Source organism: Urocitellus parryii, chromosome 3 (genome assembly GCF_045843805.1).
Source record: "Urocitellus parryii isolate mUroPar1 chromosome 3, mUroPar1.hap1, whole genome shotgun sequence".
NCBI classification, from domain to species: domain Eukaryota; kingdom Metazoa; phylum Chordata; class Mammalia; order Rodentia; family Sciuridae; genus Urocitellus; species Urocitellus parryii.
The window spans coordinates 6,956,982-6,968,166 of NC_135533.1; the positions used below are offsets into that span (position 1 = coordinate 6,956,982).

At 41.8% G+C, this 11,185-nt stretch overlaps 1 long non-coding RNA gene across 1 annotated transcript; it reads left to right on the forward strand.

The window, feature by feature from the left end:
- Nucleotides 1-1,957: 1,957 nt before the first annotated feature.
- LOC113198435 (uncharacterized) lies at nucleotides 1,958-7,683 on the forward strand. Its single transcript, XR_013343322.1, has 4 exons — nucleotides 1,958-2,167; nucleotides 2,625-2,907; nucleotides 5,553-5,612; nucleotides 7,507-7,683. It is a non-coding gene; the product is annotated as an uncharacterized LOC113198435 (long non-coding RNA).
- Nucleotides 7,684-11,185: the final 3,502 nt, after the last annotated feature.

Genomic DNA, 11,185 nt, shown 5'->3' on the forward strand with positions numbered 1-11,185 from the left:
TCAAATATGAAAGAAAAGCACAAGGCAGGGAAAACCAAGTGTTCAGTTTAAAAATCACATAGGCCCAGCATCATCTTGAAGAGACAAAACACTAATGAAAGGGATTCTTTGTTTAAATAGGGACGGAAAGCAATCCAAGAACTAATGGGAACCATTTATGATTTGGGGACAAAGGGATTATTTAGGGCTGAAATGGAAACTTCTTGTAGATGGGATGCAACTCACTGTCTCATTCTACCAAGACAGTTTTTTAGGGAGGTTACTGTCACCCTAAATTAGGCAGATTGGAATTATTAAAACATAAAAATGCAAAAACTCTTAGGTGTAATTGACAAAAGGCAGTTTGTATATGTTTTAAAATGAAATGGGAACAAACCACTGCAATGGAAGCTGTAGACATTCTTAACTGTGAGCTCACTCTATAAGAACAGCTCCAGGGGAAACCATTGCCTGGTGAGAATCTGCCAGTAGAGTGTGCAGAAAGGGCGGACTCACAAAATTGGTAAGCAAGAGGTTGCTGAGGCAACAATTTCTGATTGAAAAGTGCATTTTTGGTGTATTGAAAGGATAGAAGGGTAGTTTCTCACCATGACAATTTGGATGTCTCTCAGATCTCAAATTCAACATTTCTAAAACCAAATTCTCATTTTTTCCTCCCTTGTCCTGTTTCTTCTATCATCAGTGAAAGGAAACTCTACCTTCTAGCTTCTCAGGTCAAAAATCTTGGTATTGTCTTTGACTTCTCTTTTGAGAAATTTTGAAAATTTGCATAGTTTTTCTCAAAATTCTTACCCGTTCTATCAAATCCTGGTATTTTCACCTTCAAAATATATCTAGAGTTAATCTCTTCTCACCACTTTCTCCAAGACCACCTTGTTCCAAGTCAGCAACATACATATGAGGCTCAAGCAGCACTCATAGAAGTTGTGGGCTTGACCTCAAACAGTAAATCATATTTTAAGCAGCTGCTTGGGTCTGGAGTACCAAAGGATGGCCACAGTGGTCTCAGGAAATCTTACAAGGTGAGATTCATTACATTAGTCTTTGACATCCATCCATCGCATTTGAAATATCGAATGGAATGCTTCAACAAGATCCCTGCATTAAAGACTGATTGATGGCCTTTGCCCACACAAGTCTAGACAGTAAGTGGTTTGATAGCCCTTTGGAGGGCAGTGAAGGTTCCTGGTTCATACTTGAGAATCCTGACAAGGAGATAGCAGGGAACCAAGGCAGCAGTATGGATGCCCCTGGTGTGACCCTTCAGAATAAATCTGGGATAAAGTAGTCAGAGGAAAACAAATACATGATGTCAAGACAGAGCAGCGTTTAAGAATTAGGTAATGGTCACGGGGATCAGGACCAAGAAAGCACCCAGCAGGCCAGTCGGTAATCACTGGCTCCATGAAAGCCTGATCCACTGCGATCTGCTGTGTCCAGTGGCCTATGGAGGTCCTCAAGACACCATCACTCCCCACACCCCCAGGTCCTCAGGGGAAAGTTGGAGGAGCCCAAATCTTTCCGGAACCTTGAAAACCACCATCGTGAATAGGTGAGTGAGGAGGGTGGATGAAGGAGTGAATTGGCTGTGTGATGACAATTTCTTTTTGAAGAAAGGACGTGCAAAGTAGCAAAAATCGAGACACAAAAAGGAGCTAACCATGACCCAATTTCCTTAGCTGCGTAACCCAAAGAGGAAGAGGTCAGAACTGTAGTGATTTCCACTGTTCTGCGCCGGGAAGACCCATCGAGATTCCGACGCGGGTCGGGGCAGCGTGAGCTCTTTTCGCATCCTGCCAGCAGGCGGCGCTGTGGGAGCCAAGCTCACCCTGCAGCTACGCGCTGGAGAGGCAGTGTTTCCAGGAAGCCCCGCGTGTCTCCACGGCAACGGCGCCAGGGGCGGGTCCAGGGGAGCAGGCCCCGCCCACAACGCGGCCTCCGCTTTCAGAACTTCTCGGCTGCGGTTTGAGTGACTCGGAGTTCCCAGGCTCCACACCGGTCTTGGGCCCTCGATGGACCCTCGCAGGAGGGCTCAGGCAATGCAGAGTCTTCAGGTGCTACCAGGTGCCAGGGCGGGGTCATCAGCGGGGGAAGGACTGAGAATTGAGCAGAGAAATGCGAATTACAGTTTGATCTTATTAAATTAAGCCCTGGACTGATCAGCTAGGTAAGCCAAGACACTTCATGATCCCTTGTCACCTGTCCAATAGTGGATCTGTCTGTTGCAAGTGAATCTTGTGGTCTAATTGTATTAGCGATGTTACTGGAAGCTGCCGGTATTATTTTTAATTTTTATATATATATATATATATATATATATATATATATATATATATATATATATATGGTGTAGACGGACTCAGTACCTTTATTTTATTTATTTGTTTTTACGCGGTATTGAGGACCAAGCCCAGGGTCTCTCGCGCGAGAGGCGAGCGCTGTTCCTCCGAGCCACAATTCTAGCCCAAGGCTGCCGTTTTTTAAGGGAAAAAAAGTTCTTGTGGAAAACTAGATATTTTACAATGGCTAAGGTCACCGTCACTGGTTCACTTTGGGGTTCACGTTAGAGTTATTCTTTAATCTGGTTAACAATCAGTCATGAATAACTGGATACTTCTTTTAAGTTCCAGGGAAGCAAAACAACAGTAAGCCCAAATTTGGGTGGTTATCAAAGACAGGGCTGCTCTAGAAAGTTCATAGAAAAAGGATATGCGGTATTTTCAACGACTACCCAAAGAGCTGATGTGAAGGACCTGCACTGCCAAGAGCCTCAAACTCCTTTCTAAAGCACACAGCCTCAGGGCTCTGCCCATCTCCTGGCTCTTCAGTGTGGGGACCCTACTCCTGCTCTGTGAAGCAAGTTCCTGGGTGAAGAGCCAACCAATGGAACCGCAGGAAAGCCACTCTGTGAGTATCCAGAGGGCTATCAGAAGCCCAGGGAGCCCTCAGATCTCCAGGGCCTTGAGCCCTGGAGGAGGGAAAGCTCTTCCCCTGTAGCTGCTGTAGGCAGGACTTTCGCTCTGGTTATCTTTGGAATCCTTGGCTCATGACTCCTGGTCAAGTGTGACAGCAGCTTCCCCAGAAAAGAAGTCTAGCTAACCCCCAGTCTGCCTACAGACAGAAGCCCTTCAGAACCCTGAATGTGACAAAAGCTGTCTGAGGAGTGCCAGTGTGGACACTGGGGAGAGAGCCATTCCCCCACTGAGGGAGTCAAAACTTAGGACCCACATGCATCTGCACAGTGGGGTGGAGCTGTTCACATGCTCTGAGTGCAAGAGGAACTCCATACTTATTCAGTCACCAGCATGGGCACAGAGGGAAAAGACCTTTTCCATGTTCAGAATGTGGCCACTTTGCTTCCAGGCTTCCTCCACACCTACACAGTGAAGAGAGAGTGTTCTCCTGCAGTGACTGTGAGAAAAACCCCTGAGATCTCAGCTGTCACCCACTTCCCTCTGTACACAGGTTCCCAGAACATGATAAGAGTTTACTGCAAGCTGACATCAAAGTCCATGTATCCATATCCCCAAGAGGTCTTTTTCTTACCCACAGTCTGAGCTCCCTGAGCCCCTCAGAGTGCATAGTGAAGTGAGGCCTTCCAGTGCCTAAGAGTAAAGAAGGAAGCTTCCCCAGCCCGAAGGTGGACCCACTTGTCCACCAGGGTCTACACAGAGGGCAGAGACCCTTATAGTGTCCCAGTGTGGCCAGGCACACCACCCAAGCTACCATGTTGTTTTCTCCCACTGCTCTCTGTTCTTTACAGAGAGTCCTCCTGGTCACTGTTGTGGTTTTACTCTTTTTTGGTGGGTGGGACGGGGTGGTATACCAGGGATTAAACTCGGGGGCAGTTGGCCACTGAGCCACATTCCCAGCCATATTTATTTAGAGACAGGGTCTCACTGAATTGCTTAGCACCTCACTTTTGCTGATGCTGGTTTTGAACTTGTGATCCTCCTGCCTCAGCCTCCCAAGCCTTTGGGATTACAGGTGTGTTTCACCGTCCCCAGCTTGGTTTTACTCTTACTAGGCTTCTTGTAACTAGTTTTGACTGACCCATACCTTGGCATTTGAAGTGTATATTGGATTTTGGCAATAATGTTATGCATGGTTGTTGTCAGTAATAATCTGGAGATCAAATTAAACCTTCCCTGAAACTCAGGGAGCAGACTCTTTGTGTACTGTAAGGAAAAGCCCATGATTTACTTAATACTAAAATGATGGTCCCTAAAATCTCTTTGTTCCCTAAAGTTTCATATTCCTCCTCCTAATTCAGCACATTTTCCATGAGTTATTTTGCTAACAACATTCCACTGGCAATTCATACAGTGCAGACTGCAAATTCAGCTCCTGGCTACATATTTCTCCAGAGCTCCAAACCCACATTTCCACCTGCCTGCTATGTATTTACCTGGATGCCTCACAGGCCCAAACTGAAATCCTTCCTGCCTCACTCCTCCTGGTCTCTGCCTGCCAATAACTCTATGTCTGCATTCTCTGTCTCACTGAATGGACAGCACTCTCTGCTTTCTGACTCTTCATGGTCCTGCCCCACACATCTTTGTCCATCACCAATTTTCACATTTATTTCAACTCCTTACTGTCATTTCAGTCTGTCTAGTTTTCTTCATCCCCTCTCACCACCATCTGTCATCAGGATTAACATGAGACCACCCTTTAGCTAGTCCTCCTAACTCCAGCTGCTTCTAACTCCGCACAGCCCCAAATTGATCTGTATAAAATGCAGACATGATCTAGTCACTTCCTGGCTGCCTTCAGGGTACAGCTCTTCATTACCTGGCCTCATCTTCTCCAGTTGTGTTCCTTACTTCACCTCTTCTCACGCTATCTCAGCTGTCCTAAATAACCTGCCTTCCTCCAAATTCTCCATGTTCCAGTTTGTCACAGATTCCTGGGTGAGAAGCAGGAATTGGGAGTATTATTGTTTTTGTTCTTAGGGGGCAGGTACCAGGGATTGAACCTGGGGGAACTCTGCCACTGTGCCACATCTCCAGCCTTATTTTGTATTTTATTTAGAGACAGAATTTCACTGAGTTGCTGAGCGCCTCACTTTTGCTGAGGCTGGCTTTGAACTCACAATCCTCCTGCCTCAGCCTCCTGATCTGCTGGGATTACAGGAGTTTGCCACCACACTTGGCAGGATTGGGAGTTTTATAGCACAAAATGCCTATATCATAGAAGAAGGGCCACGTGTCAGTGAAGAAACTAAGAGAGACAGGGAATATGAAGCCTAAAGTAAGCAGAAGAATTGGTTAGAGCTAAAAATCAATGAAATGAACAGCAGAAAAACTAAGTGAAATCAATGAAAATAACAGCTGGTTGTTTGAGAAGATCAATATAATTTACAAAGCCACAGCCATACTAAACATTAAAAAAGAGAGAAGAAATTATATCAGCAATAAACGAGGTAACCTAACTACAGATTCTAGTTATTTAAAGTATGAGAAAAGACTATTGTCTTATTGTTCTTGTTGTCATGACAAAAATACCTTAGACTGGGTAATTTACAAAGAACATTTTTTTTTAACTTAAAGGAGGCAGAAATTTATTTATTACAATTCTGGAGGCTGGGAAGTCGAAGACCAAGATGCCTGGTGAGTATAAATAAAAAGAACAAAAAATATATATTCTTTTTTTTTTTTAGTTGTAGCTGGACACAATATCTTTATTTTATTTATTTATTTTTATGAAGTGCTACGGATCGAACCCAGGGCCTCAAGCGTGCTAAAAGAGTGCTCTTCCGCCGAGCCACAATCCCAGCCCCCCAAAATATATATTCTTAACAAAGTGCCAAAAAAAAAAATGCCTGGTGAGGACCTTCTTGAGGCATCCTCACCTGGTAGAAACAGAAATGCAAAAAGATATGAACACTGTGTCCTTGCATGGCAGAAGAATGAACCCACTCTCTCAGTCCCTGACTATAAGGTTCCTGCTCCCTCCTGATCCATGAAGGTTCTACTCTCATGACTTAATTGCCTCTCAATATTATCACATCGGTGATTAAGTTCCAACATAAAAATATTGGGGGACATATTCAGACCATAGCAAATATTCCTTTATGCCAATAAAATTTGACAACTTACATGAAATGGGCAAATTTCCACTAACTTCCAAAGTTCACTCAAGAAGAAAAAGATACTCTGAATAGCTCTGAATCTATTAAAGAAATCAAACTTATAATTAAGATCTTTCCTACAAAGAAAATTTCACTAGAGAATTGTGCCAAACATTTAAGGAAGAAAAATGTGCAAATTCTACACAAACTCTTCCAGGAAATTGAAAATGAGAAAACACTTCCTAATTATGAGGCCAGCATTAATGTCTTTTGTGAATGTGAACATAGATGCAAAAACTCTCAATAAAATTTTTGTAAGTCAAGTCCAACAATATATAAAAATAATAATACATCATAACCAAGTGAGGTCTCAGGAATACAAAGGTCAAGCTTTTCAAAATCAATTAACATAATCCATATTAATGAACTAAAAAGGAAAAACATATGATCCATTTCTGTTTTAAAGAAAACTCTCAGTCCAGGCTCGGTGGCACATGCCTGGGGCTGGGGAAGTTGGAGCAGGAGGAGTTCAAAAAGCAAGGCTCTAAGCAACTCAATGAGACCCTGTCTCTAAAATACAAAAATAGGGCTGGGGATGTGGCTCAGTGGTCAAGTGCCCTTGAGAGTTCAATCCCTAAGACCCCCACCAAAAAAAAAAAAAAAAAAAAGAAAGAAAGAAAAAAGAAACTCTTAGGAAACCAGGACTAGAAATTAATCTGATAAAAAGCATCTACTAAAAATGTACAGTCAGTATCATGTATAGTGGGAAAGGCGGAACAAGGCAAAATATAGCCACTCTCATCAATACTCTTCAACAACATTATAGTACAGGTTTGGGACAGGAAATAAGGAAAGAAAAATAAAGGAATTCACAATGAAGAAGAAATAAACTATGTTTACAGATGACATGATTGATAGAGAACTAGAATCTACCAGTCAAATCTTTAGCAAAGCTACTGAAACCGATTGAGTTTAGCAATGCTTCATACAAGGTCAGTGTACAAAAATCAATGGCACTTCTGTTTTTTTTTTAAATTTAATTTTTTTTTTTTAGTTGTAGATAGACACAATATCTTTATTTTATTTTTATGTGGTGCTGAGGATCGAACTCAGGGCGAGCACTCTATCGCTGAGCCACAACCCCAGCCCCGGCACTTCTGTTAAGTTGCAATGAGTAATTAAAATTTGACATTTAAAAAATTTTCCTGGGCTGGGGATGTGGCTTAAGTGGTAGCACGCTCGCCTGGCATGTGTGCGGCCCGGGTTCGATCCTCAGCACCACATACCAACAAAGATGTTGTGTCCGCCGAGAACTAAAAAATAAATATTAAAAAAAAAATTCTCTCTCTCTCTCTCTCTCTCTCTCTCTCTCTCTCTCTCTCTCTCTCCTCTCTCACTCTCTCTTTAAAAAAATTTTTTTTCCCTTAAAATAGCACAAAATATTGCAAGTTGTATGTAGAACCATGCTTTGAAAACTTCTTGGCACATAGTTGGTGCTTAATAAACATTGAACAAATAAATAAAGTGTAAGTCAAGTCCAACAATATATAAAAATAATAATTTAGTAAGTGACTTACTAAATTCAAATCCATGCAACCTGACTCTAGAGCAGCTACTCTACCCATTCACAACAAATACAATAAATATTTTTTGTTTCTAATATGAGGTTATGTTTTCTATTTGTTTTACTGCTTAATTTCTTTAAATCCCAATAGCATTAGTAATGATACCAAGTGTCTGATATATTCTAGCATTTGGTGACAGTGCAACTTTGAGTTCCAAAAGAATAATTTTATTTATTTTTAAATTTTTTTAAAAAAATATTTTTTAGTTGTTGATGAACTTTTATTTTATTTATTTGTATGTGGTGGTAAGAATCAAACCTAGTGCCTTACTCTTGCCAGGCAACCACTCTTCCACTGAGCTACAATCCCAGCCTGAATAATTTTATTTTCAATGTTAAAATATGGGTTGGGGATATAGCTCCATTGGTAAAGTGCTTCCCTTGCATGCATAAGGCCCTGGGTTCAATCCCCAGCACCTCCCACCCCCCCACCCCCGCCCTTCCCACAAAAATCTCCTTAAGGTCCTAAGGATGTGGTTCAGTGGTAGGGCATTTGCCTAGCATGAGTGAGGTTCTGGGTTTGATCAACCAGCACCATTATAAAAAATAAAAATCTTAAGAAATACTTGTGGGAAGCTATTCTCGCACGTGATTGGGCACCTCCCTGACTGGGTGTGAGGCCTTCCAGCCAAGCTGTGTCAGAACTAATCCCCATCCTTATTAGATACGACAGCCCATCCGTGTGGAGGTGTGACTGACCATTGACCCTGAGACCAATCACTGACCCTGACCTTGGAATGCTGTCTCCCTCCACCTTCATTGGATGGAATTTTCCCCTGATTTTCTTGTTCCCCAATAAAAGGCCACTCCCTGGCTTGCCTTTCCTCTCTCCTGCTACTCACCAGGTGGCTCCAGGTAGGAGCCAGAGGGGGCTGACTCTGACCTGGTCAAGAAAAAGGTAAATTGAGTTTATGTGTGTTTATTTTGATCTCACTAGTTAACTTCTATGCTTAGGACCTCTAGTGTGAAGCTAGCGTGCTGGTCGCACGGCAGAATTACTTTACCTCAAAATAAGAGAAATAGTGACTAAGACCATTGGTATAACAACAACAGCAAAAGACTGGGCTGGTTACCCATTTCCTCAAACTTTTGTAAATAAGTTCTCATCACAGGCAACCCCCTGCAAAAGTGTCAGGTTGTGGACTGGGGCTGGGGCTCAGTGGCAGCGCACTTGCCTGGTATGTGTGAGGCACTGGGTTCAATTCTCAGCACCACATATGAACAAATAAAGGTCTATCAACAACATACATACATACATACATACATACATAAATAAATAAAACGTCAGGTTGTCCACCCCTGTATGTGTGAATATTGCCCTTATGGAAGGGTTATTGGAAGATGCAGTAGCTAAAATACCAGTATATTCTAAAACATGGTAATAAAATCTGAATATAGTGTTTATGCACCTTAACTCTAGAATGGAGTTAATCGTTATACATCCTCAGGTAGATGCTTGGGAAGCTAGAGCGTGGGTATGGGACCTCATTTCAGTCTGCAATCATGAATCAAGATGAATCCTTCTGGGGAGAGTGATGTTCTCTCTCAGAAGACAATGTAACAGCATGGTAAAATAATCATGGTGTGATATTAAGTTTAAGATGTAGGATATAAGATTACACAGAGATTGTGTGCTTCAGTTACATGGTTTTTGTTTTTTGAGGCTGGGTTTCCTCTGTTGCCCAGGCTGGCCTTTAATTCCTGGGCTCAAGCACAGTCCTTCTGCCCCAACCTTCCCAGTAGAGGGGACAAGAGGCATGCACTACCATGCCAGCTAAAAGCAGAGATTTCACTTTTCTCCTTTCTATTGAAAAGGAACTGTATCATAATCAAAGGAAGGTAGGACCAACCATTCCTAAGATCTCCAGCACATACAAGAAATTGTTTCAGCCCAGGTGGTTTAATTCTTGCATAGGATGGATTAGAAACCCCATGGCTGCAGGTTGTACATCTGTCTGGTCCCAGTTTAGTTTTCCAACCATATAAACTCAGCTTGTTATGGCAGACATTGGTGTCATAGATCTATCTAGAGATAATCTGGAAGGGGAAGATTAATTCCCCATAGGCCATTCCCCAAGGGCTATGCAGGAGTAGAGGAAAACACATGTTCAAATTGACCTCTAAACCAAGCCTAACAGTGTTAAGTGGCAGCTCAGAGGACAAGCCAGGGGCTAGTTCATTTATATGAATGAAGTTTCCAAACTGGATTCCAGTTGTATTAACAATCAACCTTTATATATAATTACAATAGTTATGGAGATTTTTTTAAATTTTTTTTTATTTTTTTTTAGTTGTAGATGAACACAATACCTTTGCTTTATTTATTTTTATGTGGTGCTGAGGATAGAACCAAGTGCCTCATGCATGCGAGGCAAGTGCTCTACCACTGAGCTACAACCCCAACCCCTAGTTATGGAGAAATCCTCTCTCTCTGCTGTGGGCCACCTCACAGTGGTCTCCCAGCCTGCTGTACCCATAAACAAATTGGATGAGATTTAGAGATGAAGAACAAGGAGATCTGCAACTTGATAAAGTCATATTTTGTTTTTCAATGAACTTCCACTGTTCTAATCTAAATGATTTAATATTTTTCTTTTCTGCTACTGGGGATTGAACCCAAGGGTACTTTACCACAGAGCTATATCCCAGCCCTTTTTATTTTGAGGCTCACTAAGTTGCTGAGGCTGGTCTCGAATTTGCAATCTTCCTGACTCAGGGCTCCCAAGTAACTGAGATTACAAGTGTGTGCCACCCAAATGCTTTTAAAAAGAACATTATCACTTTAATTTCACAAGGGGTGTGTGTGTGTGTGTGTGTGCACACACACACACACATAGGGTGCACTTTGACAGGTTTCCTGTCATACCCGTTATCAACAAAGGGCCTTACTGCAATTGGTTGCCCCACATCTGGGAAAATGAGGCCTTCATTCTTCTCAGTTTAGTGAAAATTCATAAAAAACTATGGAGAAAGACAAAAATTCTGATTGGACTCAATCTTTTTTCTTTAGAGTTCTTTAAAATAATATTAAATTGTTAGTCTACATTTATCACACTGTAACAAATCACTTCATGCATACTCTGGTGTTACAGTTAGGTGCAGCATGTCTTTGTCCTCTACAAAATTAATGAGGAACCATTGGATTCATAATAAAAACTAACTAAAATTTCCTAATTTCTAACATCTGTGAATGACCTCCTTCCTTTCTTTCTCACTTAATAATCTATATACACAAGAAACCACTACTGGACTCTCGGACTTTATTGTTTTTTGTTTGTTTTTCCCTATTTGTCTTCCATAATTCAGGCATACTAACGCCCAGGGGTTAAAACATATATATATATATATATGAATGAAACTCTAATACACACCACAGATTTCTTTTCCGACATACAAACCTAGTTTTCTTCTCCAAAACAGTCAAGAGAGAAAACCTCAGGGCTGCATCTAGATTTCTGCAAACCACTAGATTGATTGCCTATCTGGTA